Raw genomic sequence first — 17,699 nt, 5'->3', positions numbered from 1 at the left:
TAAGTCAATAAATTTATTTATTTTATGTTCTAGTAATACAAAGAAAAAGAAAAAAAAGAATAACCTTTTTTCTATGCCTTGGATAAATGATCATTTTGCAATCTGCTTATTCTGCTGTAAATTTATTATAAGCACATTGAATTTTATTGAATGTTCCCAAAATTACTAAACTATATCCTTATTGTTGAACAATTAAATTGTTTCCTTTTCTTTCAAATAACAGTGTGATACATATTACGTGCTTTCAGCCTCAGTTGCCCCATTCCAACCAATATTTAGAGTTATTTCTTAAAGTTTAAGTCATAAAATTAGAATTAATTTGTCAAAGGGTAAACACCTTTTATACTCACTTCCCCATTTTTCTATAAATAATTGTTTTGAGTTTCTCTACCTATATGTTGACCAATTTTATTCATTTGTATTGAAATACTGTTTTAACTATACTTTTACATACCATGAATGATACGTTTATGTATATCATCATATTCGATACTTAAAACCACCTTGGAAGATATGTTATTATTTATTACGTCTATTGCAGGTAATAGATAAGAAAAACAGGACTTAGGAAGGTTTAGAAATTTGTTTAAACTTACACAGATCACAGAATCAGGATTCTAGATGTTTTGACTCCCAAAAGCTAATACCCTTTAGTATGCTGTGCTTCAGAACATACGAATGAGGTTAAATTGAATGACAAAAGTCACAAAGCACCTAAGTTTCATGCCTAGAACCCAGTTTCCTTGTTTTCTCTAGTTTTATTTATGCTTTTCTTAGCACTAAAATACAAATTTCTAAATATTTCTTATATACAGGGGGAAAAGGCAAGACACCTGTCAATTGTAAAGGAAACTCAATTATATCTACTTTATTGAATAGTTATCTCAGGATTTATTTTTATCAAAAATATCATCCATGTTAGTAAAAGTTAAAGACCAGAACACATCAAATACAATGTAGCCCTTTCTCGAAACCCTTTAGAGAGTTTAGATCATAACATTAACTGCTATAAACTACTTACTCATCCTAATAAATGTGCTTTTAATAAATATTGTTTTAACTCAATGAAACATTTTTGTTAAAGATTTTATTTATTTATTCGACAGAGATAGAGACAGCCAGCGAGAGAGGGAACACAAGCAGGGGGAGTGGGAGAGGAAGAAACAGGCTCATAGCGGAGGAGCCTGATGTGGGGCTCAATCCCATAATGCCGGGATCACGCCCTGAGCCGAAGGCAGACGCTTAACCGCTGTGCCACCCAGGCGCCCCTCAATGAAACATTCTGAAAAATCACTCCCAAATTTTCTTAGATGGGAAAGACTTAATTATTTAAAAGCACCCTTCATGTATAATTTGTAAACCATAGCAACAACTATCATATTATTTAAATTGTATAAAGTGCTGATCTATTTTGGGTTTTATTTTGATTGCTTGATTTTTGCCTCTTTATTATCCCTCCAAACTGGGAGACAAAAAAAAAAAAAATTGTCTGTGTGTTCTCTTTAGAATGCATCATGTTTCTTTTGTAATCTCTGAGCACACTGGATAAAAAGCATTTTCAGAAACCAGTCTCCAAGACATTTTCTATATGGATTTGTTTAAAAGTCCAACACTGATACATAAAATCTGACTCAATGTCTTATAATTTACTAAAAATAGAGGCATGTGACTGTTTTTGAAAGTGTAGTACAATTTAAGACAAGAACATAGTACAAAGTACAAATTGTTCTTGTACCATTGCATTGAAATTTGTTTTTTGTTTTGTTTGTTTTTTGTTTTGTTTTGTTTTGTTTTGTTTTTTGGCTTTGGTTATATACGTAAGTGAAAGTCAGTGAGAAGCGAAAGCAGGGAGAATCTTGAGAATCAGCATAATGTCAGAGGACAGGAAGTTGGGAATCATCTTGAACACCAGAGTAGAATAAATTGTGACATATTCTTGAGTCTTCAGTGATCTTCTTCATCATCCCTTTCTTTACATGGCATCATACCCGGAAAAAGATCCGATCCCAGGCTCATCTAAGCTCAGACAGGCTGGCTCAATGTCTTCAGTTAGTCTGATGTTATGAATATTTGGCCTCAAAATAAAACTTGCCACCCTCTCCTGCCAGAGCGAGTTCTTCTATAGAGAAAAGCAGTAATAATGGAGTTACTAAAGTCACCACTTCCGTGTTATATATTGTCCCAAGTGTGAAAGTCTAAGCTCTAATCTTAGATTTAGGAGACAGGGAATCTAAAATAATTAAGAATGAAAGCTCAGGTTCAAGTCAAGTTGGTCCCAACTTGATATTATATCTTCTCAACAATAACACATCTAAAGAAACAGTGTCATAAAGCAAAATGAGGAAAGAGTTGATATTCAGGAAACTGGGTTCCAATCCAATTCTGGTCTTGGGCTACTTATTTAGTCTTTGAAGTCTCAGTTCTTCCTTTATGAAGCAGGTGTAGTAGATAACCTGTAGGGCTGCAAGAAGCTATCATATCAACAGTACTTTACCGTTGTTCTCTTGTGTGTAAGTATGCACATGTTATCTTTATTTATTCTGTTATTGATACCTAAATTACCCAAAGTTTAGGACAACCTCAAAACTTAGTGCTTCTTTCAGACTTTAATTCAATTTATATTTGCCTCTCAAATTGTAAAAGTCTGATCTCTATTATAATAGCTTTTTCATAAGCATCACATTATATAGTATTCTCTTCCATCAATTGTGGACCTCAGGAAAAATTGTCAATTATGTTACATAAAACAGATTCCACCTATACTTTCCAAAAACTTAATGTGAATCTGAGTTTAGATGTCTTAGATATAAGGAAAAGACATTTTCTAAACAAATCAATATATTTGTAAGGTACCCCCCAAAGTAACAAACTTTTTTTATTATGCCAAACATTCCAAGAGAAAAGAGAGTAGGATTATTCTAGCAATTTCTATCAGCGTTCCTGTTTATCATAAGTAGAGCCAGATATAGTTTAGCATAGACAATTATAATGCTATGAAACCTAATATAAAACCCTCCTTTTTATTGTTCATGCTTTGCTATAGAAGACAGCAAAGCCATTTTATACAGCAGCCATCTATGTAAATCTTACAGATTTCAAATTTGAAATCTCATTAATATTTTTTTAAAGTATGTTTTATGTTACTATAACAATCATATTTTAATTTGAAAGAATACCCTATGTCTTTAAAATGCATTGCCATTCACTGTGTGTTTCAAAACAAATTTTTATAATAATATTCCAAATAAAGACCAAATTCTAAACAATATCCATTGTAAAAAAGATCCATTAACAGTCATTAATTAGGGCACTGTTTAATCCACACATTTATTATGAATTATTTTTCATGAGATTTCTTACCTTGATTATAAGTATCAACAACCAAATTAGTGGTTGATTTTGAGTTTCTCCTGTTTCTCTATAGTCTAGCCAAGAACAATTTTTAGGAAGACAGAATCTTTCTTAATTATTGCTTAGCATGATGAACAAAAAACCATCAGAAGTTAATGAAGGAGGACAGGGAATTTTGTGCTGTTTTCTTATTTTGGAGTCTTTAATAGTACTTAACACAGAGTATGTGTGCTCACTCTTGTTCTTTCTCTTCCTCTCTCTCTCGCTAATATATATATATATATATATATATATATATATATATATATATATATATATATATTTCAAAGTATGGATAAATAAATGAGTCATGAAAAAATAATATCTGTCTTTCCCCAGTAAGGACAATAGTCACTCCAGAATCTATCACAGTCAAAAAACCAAAACCAAGACCAAAACAACGAATGAACATGTGTATGAACACACACACACAAGTTCTCTCAGCATCATTTTAGCAGTTTGCCATTCTTCTTCTTCTTTTTTATTTTTTAGATTTAATTATTTATTTGAGAGAGAGAGAGAACATAGGCAGGAGGGGCAGAGGAAGAGGGAGAGAGAATCTCAAGCAGACTCTGTGCTGAGCGTGGAGCCTACTTGGAGCTTGATTTCCTGACCCTGAGATCATGACCTGAGCGAATCCAGGACTCCCAGCACTTAACCAATTGCTCCACCCACGCACCCTGACATTCTTTGCTTTAAACATTGTCGATATCTGATTTCTTTTTGTGACATCACTGTTTTAGTTTTCTCTACCTCACTTGACTATATCGTTTGTTTTGGTTTTTATGTTTCATGCAAGAATCCTCACTTCTCCTGCTCTCCCAACCCTCACAGCCTTACCCAAACTATTCACATTAGATTCTTCATCTTTGTTTAATTAAGTCACCACAAAAGTCATCCATACTCCTCCTCACTGTAAGCCTCGTTGATTCTGTGTGCCTCCTCTTCTGATCCCATGAACCTCTACTGTACCTTCAGTAACTCTTAGTCATTATTAACATTCTCTATGTCCTCCAACTTATTTCTGAGTGATCCTTTCATCAGTTGCTTTAGGTGAAAGATTTTCAGCAAGTTGTACTCTTCCAATAACCCTTCCAAGAATGGGTGCTTCATTCTTTTCACTGATTCTCTACCACTGGTTTATGGGAGGGAACGGGTTTTCTCTTTGTACCTCATTGCTACTTTCTGACTATTCATTCTCCATCCCTATATTTGAAATTCATGCCATCAGACAATACTACAGATCATCTCCCCTTATTGAAATTATCTTAGGTAGCTCAAATCCCTATTCCTAATATTTTGAGGACTTTAACTCAGAAAGACTTGGACACTTAGGTTGAAGTGGTAATAACATGCTTTTGAATGGCCTCAAAATGTCCATTAAATCAATTAGGATCCATATTTTGTTGGGAATGTGATGCTCTCTTACCAGTTACTAGCATGTACACTAAATATTCATGTAAATTCTCTGAGTGGTCTTTAATATGTACTTTGGTACAAAAGAAAGTCATAATTTTGTTATGTTAAATAACTGAAACGTTGGGTTATAGACATTTATTACTCATTGATTTTCTTTTGGCTCTTCTACATTTTTCCCTTGCAGTTGGTCAGAAACAGGTGACTAGTTCTAACCTATGGATTGTGAGTGAAGTGGCATACAACACTTCCAGGCTAAAACATTTAAGAACTAGCATGCCATTTTGCAGTCTGTTTCTTTCTCTGATTAACAGCATAAGGATACATGTGTTCTATTGTAAAAGCATCTGTCAACTTAATCTATGAAGGCATACATGGAATAAAACCCTTTGTCACATGTTTTTGATTAGGCTAATTAGATATAAACTATTGTTATAATTAAAATGTAGGGATACTTTGTTATTACAACACTGTTCTTTCTTTCCTGATTGAGATGGTATGCTGATTTCCAGCTCTTACACTGTGGGTGGGAATGCAAGTTGGTATAGCCACTTTTGAAAATGGTATTGAGGTTCCTCAAAAAGTTAAAAAATAGAGCTACCCTGTGAGCCAGCAATTGAACTACTGGCTACTTACCTCAAAGAATCAGATGTAGTGAAAAGAAGGGCCATGTGCACCCCAATGTTCATAACAGCAATGTCCACAATAGCCAAACTGTGGAAGGAGCTGAGATGCCCTTCAACAGATGAATAGATAAAGAAGATGTGATACATATATACAATGGAATATTATTCAGCCATCAGAAAGAACGAATTCTCAACATTTGCTGCAACATGGGCGGGACTGGAGGAGATAATGCTAAGTGAAATAAGTCAAGCAGAGAAAGACAATTATATGGTTTCACTCATGTGTGGAAAATAAGGAATAGCATGGAGGACATTAGGAGAAGGAAGGGAAAAATGAAGGGGGGGGAAATTGTAGGGGGAGACGAACAATGAGAGACTATGGACTCGGGGAAACAGACTAAGGGTTTCAGAGAGGAGGGGGGTGGGGGGTGGGTTGGCCCAGAGATGGGTATTAAGGAGGGCAAGTATTGCAATGAGCATTTGGGTGTTATACGCAAACAATGAATCATGGAACACTGCATCAAAAACTGTAGTGGTGTATGATGAAGTACTGTATGGTGACTAACATAATAAAATTTAAAAAGATTTATTGCTTTTGCAAAAAAAATGTAGGGGATACTTTGATATTACAACACTGTTCTTTCTTTCCTAGTTGAGATGGTATGATGATCTCCAGCTTTGATGGTGATAATGCCTTTCCTACTCTCTTGTGATGGCAAAGTAAATGATAGTTTGCCCTATATTCAGAATCTATGGTCGTTTTTGAACAATGTTTCCAAGCAACTCTGTTGCATTCCCTTAGAATGCTCATACTGTCAGCTTCCTAAAATAGCTAATACCTAGCTTCTCTTCTCCCCTCTCTCTCAGGTATCTCTTTCCCTTTCTTCATTTTCAGCTGATGGCCTTACTTTCTCTGTTGCTGAGAAAATAGAAGCTGTCAGAAGATAATGTAATCCTAATACCTCTGTGCCAAACTGCATTTGTGGCATTCTAATCTGCCTTCTCTCTTGTTACTATACATGAACTCTCCCAGTGCTCTTAGGAATTCCTATCATGTACTGGATCATATCACATGTTCTCTACTCAGCAACATCACTTCAGAATTTCACCAAAAAAAAGAAAAAAAAAAGAAGAAAGAAAGAAAGAAAGAAAGAAAGAAAGAAAGAAAGAAAGAAGAAAGAAAGAAAGAAAGAAAGAAAGAAAGAAAGAAAGAAAGAAAGAAAGGAAAGAAAGAAAGAAAGAAAAAGAAAGAAAGAAAGAGTAATCACTTCGGGTTTCTTGCATCATCCACTTTTTCTCTATCAAATAATTTTCATGAGCATAAAAATATGCATTTCTTTCATCTTAAAAAGAACTTCTGAGGGGGGAGGGCACCTGAGTGACTCAGCTGTTAAGCGTCTGCCTTCAGCTTGGGTCGTGATCCCAGGGTCCTGGGATCGAGCCCTGTATCGGGCTCCCTACTTGGCGGGAAGGCTGCTTCTCCCTTTTCCACTCCTCTTGCTTGTGTTCCCTCTCTCACTGTCTCTCTCTGTCAAATAAATAAATAAATAAATAAATAAATAAATAAATAAATAAAAATCTTTAAAGAAAAAAAAAAAGAACCTCTGGGGGTCATTCAGTTTTATGTCCAACTCTTTGTTTCAGCTCAGGTCATGATTTCAGGGTTGTGAGATTGAGCCCCACTTCAGCTCCATGTTGGGTATGGAGCCTGCTTAATATTCTTCCTTTCCCTTCCAGTTGCACACACTTTCTCTGTCTCAACAACAACAACAACAACAACAACAACAACAACAACAACAAATGTTAACTCCAAATCCCCCCATCATAATGATCCATCTGCCTGTTCTGTTTTCCAGGGGAAAAAAAAATCTTCTAAAGTTGTTATTGTCTTCAGTCTTTGAACATAATTTCTCTCCTCCCATTCTTTTAAAAATCCCCTACAATTAGTTTTTATATATTAATTGCTCTTCCAAACTTTTGTCTCGAAGTCACAAATTTCCTCCCTGTTCTATATGCAGTAGTCAATACAAATCTAAATTTTACTTGATAGATCAACAATACAGAGTAGTAGGCTGATTTCTCCTCAAAATATTTTCTGTGCATAGCTTTCAGAATACTACCCTCTTGATTTTTCTCTTACCTCAAATCCTATTCTTTCTCAGCCTCTTTAATTGTACATCCCCTTTGTCTTAGCTCTTTCCAGTGCTTCTTGGCTCAGTTCTTATAGCATCTATTTTCTTTACTTGCCTTTATTCACTTCCCGATCAGAGTCATTCTGGATACTGTTACAGAAAAAAAAATATTCAATGTTACTTGTTATAGTTGGTAAGACAGACTTTATTCAGGACCATTATGATAGGTACAAGGACCACTGTAAAGAGATTTTACTTTGGGAAGCGAGATCGGGCTCAACTCTGAATAAAGCATGGGCAGGTGGAAATTGATAGCCTAGGAGCAGGGTGGGGGTCAGTGGATTGAAAATTACTAAGAGGAAACATCAGGGATATGGGGGGTTCTGGCTAACCCTACCTAACAGGATTCAGGATTCTTGCTGAAGACAGACCAGGGTGGTCAGATATCATCTGGGGGATGGTGAAGGATGAGCAACCTAACAGATAAACAGGGGGATAAGATATTGAGAGTGGGGGGGGGGGGGTTCTGGTTTAACTGAATTAGCAGGGTTTTGCTAAAACTAGATTTACAAGGAGTGCACATATAGGTCCAGGATATTTAAGACATTGACTCAGGTTTGATCAAAGAATCTTTATCAACACTTAAAAACATTTATATGTTCATGATTTCCAAATGTATATCTTTAGATTGGACTTCTATTCTGAACTCTAGACCTACATATTCAGGTATTCTCTTGATGTTTTCAATTGATTCTAATAGACAATATAAAACCTAATAGTCATTTGGGAAAATAGGCTGGTGAACAGTCTATCATATTTTAATGCATCATATGAAAACTTAGCCATCGGAGTTAGCAGGGCAAAGGACGAGCGAAATGGTCACACATTGTCTTTTCAGATTTGGTCTGAAAATGACATATATGATTTTCAATCACAGCCCTTCAGCATAACTAATCACCCCTGCCTAAATCCAGGAGGGCTGGTAAATCGGGAGAACACATAGATTTTTGGTGAGCAGTAAATGTTTCAGCTACACCATGAATACTCTCGCAACTCATATCCCTATGGAGCTCAACTCTGAGAACTGCTCTGGTACTTCCAACTACATTGTGATATTTTCACATGGATGTGTTTTAGCTATCTAAACTTAGCAAAGTGAGAATGGAAATCTTAAAGTCCTGTCCCACTCAAACACACCCTTCTTCCTGTGTTTATCATTCTAGTCAATTGCACATTTACTTGAGCCACAGATCTGAGTTAGCTCTATCTGTCTTATTTCCCTTATTTTTTATAACCCATCCAACATTCAGTATGAATGGCTCTACTTTTAAAATATGTATTTCATTAATTTTTAGCCATGGTATGTACAACCTAGACTAAGCCACCATTAGTTTGTAACCAGACATCTGCAATAACCTTCTAACATGTCGTCTTGTTCCTTTTCATACTTTTCTAAAATTGATGCTTCTCACAGAAGGCACTATCGCCATAATAAGAGTAAAAGTATAGATTCTCATTTAAACCAATAAGGTGACCATGTTCTTTAATACTAATGACCAAGAGTCTGACTTGTTGCTAATTCCTGGTCATAGATATTAACGTTAATCGTATGCTTAGTTACAACATACACCATTTTTACAATATTAATTTATAAGAAATAACATTTATGGAGTTTAAAAATGGAAACAGATGGTACTATTCCTTTTTGCAAACTGGGCCATCTTCTAGTGATAAAAATCTCTGAAGATTTTCTTTTTTTTTTTTTAAACACCATTTGGACTTTATTATTTTTTTAAGATTATTATTTATTTATTTGACAGAGAGAGACAGCCAGCGAGAGAGGGAACACAAGCAGGGGGAGTGGGAGAGGAAGAAGCAGGCTCCCAGCAGAGGAGCTTGATGTGGGGCTCGATCGCAGAATGCCGGGATCACGCCCTGAGCGGAAGGCAGACACTTAACGACTGCGCCACCCAGGCACCCCTCTGAAGATTTTCTAATGTTGAATTATTCATTTATTTATTCAATAGAGATGTATATTTTGAAGGTCAAATGAGCCAGATTCTTGGTAGACATAAAGATAGGAGCATGCACTGAGGAATCAAGCACTGGAAAAATCTAATGTGTAGAAATCTAGGGCAAGATAAATTGCATGAGCATTGGAGATGGTAACTAGAGAAAGGGTATTCCCCAGGAAACTGGTAAGCAAGACAGAGCACTTTCCAGGAGCCTAGTGAGCAAACAAGATACATAGAAACCAGGAAGAAAACAACCCTTCTTCTTTCATGTTTGTCCTCTATTGACCAGGGTTAACATTGTACCAGGTGACAAAGTAGAAGTTTTTACAGACTATCTTCATTATCACAGAGGAGGCAAATAAGGGTGAATTTGGAGCTGAGAGGTAATAAATTGCTAATTTGGCTTTTCACTTTCCATATACATCTTTTTATCACCATTGGAACTTCCATACCACAACCAAACAATGCTATATCTACCCCTAATGAGATAGAGCCATTCTTCTGATAACTGACGAATTTCTCACCTTTCCGTTACATGAAAAGATGTAAAGTTTTGACAGGTATTGTAGCTATCACATTGACCGTATGAATTACTCCTCAAATTTCTCTATAGTCTCCATGAATACCCTGGAAGTTTGTTAAAAATTAAACCTGTACCTACAGTGTAATCCAGCTATTCCACTCATGGGTATTGACCTAGGAAGAGAAATAATAGTAAATGTCCATACGAAGATTTAGTTGATATAGTAAAAAACTGGAATCAACCTGGATGTCCATTAACATGCGCATAAAGAAACAAATTGTGATATGTGCATACATAATGGAATAGTATTCAGCAAAAAAAAGAAGCTATTGCTGCATGACACGATATGTCCCGATCTCCAAATAATGCTGAGTGAAAGAAGCCAGGCAAAGACGAATATATAATATGGCTCTACTTTTAAAAATATAGGAAATGGAAACTAATGTATAGTCACAGAAAGTAGATTAGTGTTTTCCTGAAGAAAAGAGGGACCAAAGAGAGGATTAAAAAAAGGACACAAGGAAACTTTTGGAAGTGATAGATATGTCCATTATCTTGATTATTGTGATGGTTCTATGAATGTGCATTAAAACAAATAAAACTATACACGTTAAGTATTGCCATTCATTGTACGTCAATCGTACCTCAATAACACTGTTAAAATATGACTGATAAGTAGTATAAAAAGTCAAAATCTAATTTGGTGGTTTTTTTTTTTTTAAGATTTTTATTTATTTATTTGACAGAGATAGAGACAGCCAGCGAGAGAGGGAACACAAGCAGGGGGAGTGGGAGAGGAAGAAGCAGGCTCATAGCAGAGGAGCCTGACGTGGGGCTCGATCCCATAACGCCGGGATCACGCCCTGAGCCGAAGGCAGACACTTAACCACTGTGCCACTCAGGCGCCCCATAATTTGGTGGTTTTACTAAAGTTTCTTATGTATGAGGAAAGCAGTAGCATGGGAACGTCACTAAAGAAGAAAATACAGAATGCTATTTGTTAGAGTCAAATCAACTAAAATTCTGTATGAGTATTATTTTCTCCTAAGAGCAATGGAGCATAAATAAATTTAATGGAAAGCCAGCATAACAAAGAGCATGAAATACATGTGTGCTAACAGGAAAAAGTTGAGCCTCAAATAGCTCTTCCTTCCCTTTGACAAACACGAAGCTAAACATTCTTTACCAAAACTGTTTTATAATAATATTCCTTGATGAACTAAAGCCTGCTTCTATACACCAATACATTTTTCCAGTAATATTACTATGATTGTGTTTTGTGTAATATTGTTATTGACAAAATATTTCCGACATAAGACTTTACTGTAAGAGGAAAATCTACATTGACCATAAATCATGGCAATAGACCTGCCAGCATAAGTATTTCAGATTTTATTTATTCTGGGTTTTTGTTTATTGCCTGAAGAAGTCACAACAAAAAACAAACCGTTCACCTCCCGAGTTAATTTGTGTTGACAAGGAGCACTGTGATACTAAACAGAAACCAGAGTAGGTCTGTGCTGTGGGGTGGGAGGGTAGAGAAGGAGAGACCATAGTAATAAAACCTTTATCAATAGAGGGCCTTTTAAAATGATTATTTTGAGGCGCCTGGGTGGCTCAGTTGGTTAAGCGTCTGCCTTCGGTTCAGATCATGATCCCAGCTCCCTGCTCAGTGGGAATCTGCTTCTTCCTCTCCTCTCTGCTTGTACACTCAGTCTCTATCTCTGTTTCTCTCTTAAATAAATAAATAAATAAAATATTTTAAAAAATAAAAATTATTACTTTATACTTTATGGTGGTTAATATTTAAAACTCTTTTTCCATCATAAAAATAAAGATGAGATGACATCAAATCTATGAAAAAACTTTATAAAATATTTTGAGTTATAAGTATTATATGGCACCAAAGTAAGAATTTGACAAGTATCTGCATTTTTCCTTAAATAAAACGCAAATTAATTAAAATGTATATAATGATACAAGATAAATAAAACATGCATTAATATCTATTAATAATGAGCAGAAAAGATTATCATGAGATGGTCAAGAAGAGCCTGAGTACTGCACTGTATAACAAAGTATACTTATGCGTTATATATATGATTAAACTCAACAACTTCTAAGTTTCTTCTAAAGTTTTTGTGACTTTTCTTCACTGAGCAGGCCAATAAGTGTGTAAAATAATCTAAATTTTCTATATAAAATGCAAAAATTGTCATTTTTTTTGAGGTACTATAAGGAGTTTTGTGGGAGAAGGCAGGTTATTTTATCTGGCCTCAAGGAGTTCAGTACAGGTCCATATGCATTACCCAGTAGGGCTAAGCAATTGATAGCCATAGAACTAACCTAGTGTTTATAATGCATATATACTTTGCAGACTTTCAACTTTTATATTTTCAATTCATAACTAATTCTTTTCAAATGTTTCTGGTAGATTTTTAAAACTAGGGATTCTTAGTATGTCTATTGTGAGTGGAGGCAGATCCCCCCACATTAGACTGTTACATTAGGTCCATTAGGAGCTCTTTCAAGTTAGTTTCCGTGTCATTTGATATTGCCCCAATTTCACTTTTAAGTACTTCGTGACTTTTTGGAGCTACAAGAAGATTCTGGATTATCCTGTATTTCCTTTGCTCCAGCCTTAAAAGTAGACACTTGTCTTCAGAGCTTTGGGTACTTCTGGTGGCTTATGACATTTGGAAGCTAAGATCTGGGCAGTGGGTGTACCAGTTTCTACTGGGGTGTCATTGCTTCTGGTCTGTCTCCAGAGAAGAGCTAGGAAATACACTGTGTGGACAGTCTTGCCTACAAAATACTGTGTTTAATTCTGTGTCTCTACGTTTGCAGATATTTTAAGATGAACATGAGTTGATACTGATATCTTCTACTCTGATCCAGGACCACAGGATTTATTCTATCCTTCCTTCCCGTAAGCTTTCTAACTTCTTTCTCAGAGGGTGAAATGGCTGGCTCATCATTTACACCTTTTTATATTCCTGTCTTCAACTTCAGTATATAAGTCAGATTGTTTCTTAATTGCTAACCAGTACTGCTTTGAGAAAAAAAAAAAAACCACCCTAGAATACAGTATTTATGTAAACTTTTTTTGTCTTTCATCTCATAGTGTCCAGTTACAACACTGCTTTTTGGAGTTTCTTAGGTCAGCTACTTAATTCCTACCTTTTGATGGAGTTTATCATACACTTGTAATATAATTAGATTCATTTGCCACAATATGCAGTCCTTCTTGTGATACCCTTGAATGATTTGGTTTTTAATTTTTATGTAGCATAGTTTATTGTTTGTGGCAGACAATTCCACGATTTTTAACAAATATGCAGTCAGACCTAGGGCTAGAGTTATTATCTACCACCACGATCCAAAACAACAGCATCACCCTAAAAATTTCCTTATATGACACCTTTGTGGTTAATTCTCACCCCCCAACTCCTGTTCTGTGCCAGTAAATTTAACTTTCCAGAATATTATATAAATGAAGTCACACAAAAGTTTGTCTACTTCTAGGCAATGATGAATAAATTTCATGTAAATATTGCCATACGGACTTTTGTGTGAACATAATTTTCATTTCCCTTAGGTATATATATATTTAGGGGTAGGGTTATAGCGCCATATATTGTTTGTAAAAACCTACTAACCTTTTTTTTTCCCCCAAATGGCTATACCACTTGTGTTCCCACCAGTAATGTATGAGAAATCTAGTTTATTTACATCATTGTCAGCACTTGGGATTGTCAGGTGTTGTTTTTATATTTAAATTTTTTTTATGTTTTAGCTTTTCTAATAAATGTATAGTGATGTATTATCAATTTTTTTTTTTTTGCCTTTCACTGATGACCACAGTTTTTGAACATCTTTTTTGTACCGATTGGCCATTCATATATCTTCTTTGGTGATGCACTCTTCAAACCTTTGCCCCCTAGGTTGTTTTCTTTGTATTATTTAGTTTTAAGATTCCTTTAAATATTATAAATATAGGCTTTTTACAAAAAGGAGTTTTAAAAACTGTTTTCTTCCAGTCTGTTGCTTCTTTTTTCAAAACCTTAATAGTATTTTTTTAAGAATGGAAGTTTTTAGTTTTCATATTGCTAATTTTGTCTTTTATTTCTATAACAACCTATAAGTTTCTATCCTAAGAAATCTTTGCCTAAGTAATGGTTACAAATATTTCCTGCTATATATTCCTCCAGAAGTATTATAGTCTTAACTCTAATATTTTGAGTTAATTTTATTATAGTATGGGTAAAGGATCAAGGTTCATTCTTTTACATAAAGCTATCTAATTTCCCAGCACTGTTTGTTAAAAAAACAAAAACAAATACCATCCCTTTCCCTATTAGATTACTTTGGCATGATGTCAAATATCAATTGACTAGATACGTTTGGAATTAATTCTGTACTCTATTCTGGTCTATCGATCTACCTAACAATTTGTCAATAACACTCTCTTGATTGTACTTGTATAGTAATTCTTAAAATTAGATAATGTGAAAGTTCCAGCTTCATTAATCTTCTTAAAATTTGTTTTTAGTATTTTAAGTCCAAGTTACATGTAAGTTTTAAAATGTACTTGAAAATTTCTATTTAAAAAGAAGATGTTGGAATAATTTTGATTTTGATTGTAATAAATCTGCAGATCAATTTGGGAGGATCAACCTCTTAACAATATTGAGGTTTCCAAATGGTGAAAGTGGCATATCTCTATTTATTTAGCTCTTACTTAATTTCTCTCAGTAATATGTCATAGTTTTTGAAGGAGAGTTCCTGCATATGTTTTTAAAAAGGTAACCTTAAATTCATGCTTTTGGTGATATTTTAAATCGTATTTTGTTAAAGTTCCAGCTCTGTTACCAACATATAAAGTATGATTAATTTTTATGGTGACCTTATGTAGTCTTGCTAGACTCAGTTATTTTAGTAGAACATTTGTTATCTTTCTATAAGGAGGGTTGCATTTTTTGCTTTCCTATCTGTATACATCTTTTTCCTTTTTCTTATGGACAGAAAACATTGGAAAGTCCTGAAGGTTATTATTTTTTATTTACTTAGTATCAGAAATATTTTGGAATCCTTCCTTTAGGAATATTTGATTTTTAATTTCTTTTTGAACAGATATGAGAACTAAGTTCTTAGAAGTAAGGTATCGAGCAAAGCTTTGCAAAGGACAGCCAATACCTATAATGAACCATGTTACATTTGCTCCATCGCTTAAGTGTAGTAAGTGGAAAGTGGCCACAGGAGTCCTTCCACTTTATTTATATTTATTATAGAAATAGTCAACATGACAAATATACACAATATGAAAATTTTCAATTACATAGATTGATCCTTCTTTTATACACTCATTCCTAGGTGGATTTCTAGTCCATTCGTTGGCTTAAAAATACAGATGATCTTTTTCTCACTTTGAAAGCTGCTATGCTACCACTGTGGAGAGCATCCCATCACAGGATATGGCTCTGCCTCAGGCTGAGACTCAGCCTTCAAGCTGAGAGAGCAGGAGGCCTCACATACACATCTGCAGTGACAGCAGGTGACACTGGACCATCAAAGCTAGGAGTTTTAAACTCTGTAGTGGAGGGCTCCTTTTTAATGGTTGGTTCTCTAAAGAGTAGTATTGCTTTTTGCACCTTTACTGGCTGTAAATATGTTCCTAAATATGCTTAAGACACATATGATGATTCTGCAGTCACAAATCAGTCGAGGTTTTTATGGTTATGCAAATTGGACAACTCCTGCACTGATGTTCAGATTCTATGACCATCTATGACTGTGACTTCGATATACCACTGATGCTTCTACACATTTTACAATATCAGACAACAGTCTAGCCTTATTAAATTTATGAACTTTTCTTGAAGTTGTTTAAATTAGCAACTGTATATTTGTTTGTATCCAGATACATTTACATATTTCCCAAATATAATGTCCAAACACATTTATTATAGCCAATACGATCCTTATTATAAACTTCATGAAATTGTCATTCATCTGATCTTACACTGAAATGTTAATTTTTTTCCTGTTACCTTTTTAAAGCAGTTGATCCAAATAATAAGCTCTTCTTGGTATTATTCTTTTGTGTCAAAGTTGTTTTATCTTGGATTGTGTATTTGCAGATAGTAGTGAAGAAGTAAGAAAGAAACTTGGATGTTTTTGTATATTGTTGTTATATTAGTTGGCTTTTTCCTCCTTTAACTTATTCATCCAAGATTACCAATAATTTATTTCATGAAGTCATTTCTGAACATGATGCTTTCAAACTCCTTCCTTTAACTCCTCCATTTAATTAAAAAGCAGCTTGGTACTTGCTTTCAGGCTATTTCTAAACATTAATTCTCTAGAAAGTTCTCAATGCCAGTAATATTTGCTTTATATTAAAATGATTTCTCATTAAATCCTTGATTTTTAAATTTACATATGAATGTTAAGAAATAGATTTTATCATAGCTAATTTTTGCTTGATTTACATAGGTACCAAAGGGAAAATCTGTCTTTATCTCCATGTAAGTTAATTACAATAGGTGCTTATGTGTTTACAAGCAAAACTGCAGTCCCGTTTGTTTTCATTCATTCTATCTTGTTTAATATTACAACCAAAATCAAATCTCAGGACCTAAAAATGTGAGTCTTCATGCTTGCATGTACATGTGTGTGTGGTGGATAGTATCTGCACACGTGTAACCACAAAAGTTCCACTTCCGGACCCTGATAGCTGACAGATAGGCATGACAGATAACAATGAGTAATTTCATGAACTCTCATCCAGATGGCACTTCTATAGGCTATTTAAAGAAAGCCAATGGTCTTGATGGAAGGATTAGCATATATGAGCATTGACTAAAATTAAATCTCTGGTGTGACTGCCCTAGCACAGTTTCCACTAGGAATCTATCCTTTTAAAAGACTGCTCATGAGATACTTTCCACACTTTTAAACAGAAATATGTGTTTTCCTAATACTTTACCATTTCTTGTTTTATCTCCCATTCAGTTAAACTGTAATAATTCTTGTCCTTTCTGCTTCACTACTACATTGAAGTAGTTCTTCCAGATTCTTCTAGGTTAGGGTTATATTTTGCCATTTCTGTGTTCTCAGCTCCTAGCCTATGCCTGACAAATACTACTAGTCAATAAATATTGACTTAATCATAAAACTGTGTTAAACAAAAATTATCTTTTAAAAAATAAAATTATAAAGATGAAAATAAATGGTTTTAATGATTTTAACTGTGGAATTCTAGACAAATAATAAGATTTAGTAAACAAATAAGTTTATCTGCTTGCTTTAATATCAGTTTAAGGCTTAGGTCATGATTTATATTTATAATATAATTTATTTAAGGAAAATGAATATAAGTTTGTTATTAAATTGTCAAACAGTTGTCTTAGGCATTTAAAATGAGCAGTGCAAAACTTGCAACAAAGAGAAGTAAAATATTTGGATTAGGGATTTGGAAATATACATAAACTAAAGATAGAAATATTTTTTAAATAATTTATTTTACCTTACTGTAAGTATGAACAGATGTAGAAATAATTCCCATGTAGCTTTAACAGTTAACTTCAAACTTTGA

At 34.4% G+C, this 17,699-nt stretch overlaps 1 long non-coding RNA gene across 2 annotated transcripts in view; it reads right to left on the bottom strand.

The window, feature by feature from the left end:
• Positions 1 to 818: 818 nt before the first annotated feature.
• Positions 819 to 17,699, bottom strand: part of LOC123802773 (uncharacterized) — a 203,477-nt gene continuing 186,596 nt past the window's right edge. For both annotated transcript variants that reach the window (XR_006782645.2, XR_015727960.1), the window contains 2 exons: positions 7,573 to 7,714; positions 819 to 2,119 (listed from right to left, as the gene is read on the bottom strand). This is a non-coding gene — a long non-coding RNA (uncharacterized LOC123802773). The remainder of the gene's footprint in view (positions 2,120 to 7,572; positions 7,715 to 17,699) is intronic.

This window comes from Ursus americanus, chromosome 20 (genome assembly GCF_024610735.1).
Source record: "Ursus americanus isolate L20-20 chromosome 20, mUrsAme1.1.p, whole genome shotgun sequence".
In the NCBI taxonomy this organism is placed as follows: Eukaryota; Metazoa; Chordata; class Mammalia; order Carnivora; family Ursidae; genus Ursus; species Ursus americanus.
Note: the sequence above shows the minus strand (reverse complement) of the source record. Positions and strands in the feature narration are given on the sequence as shown.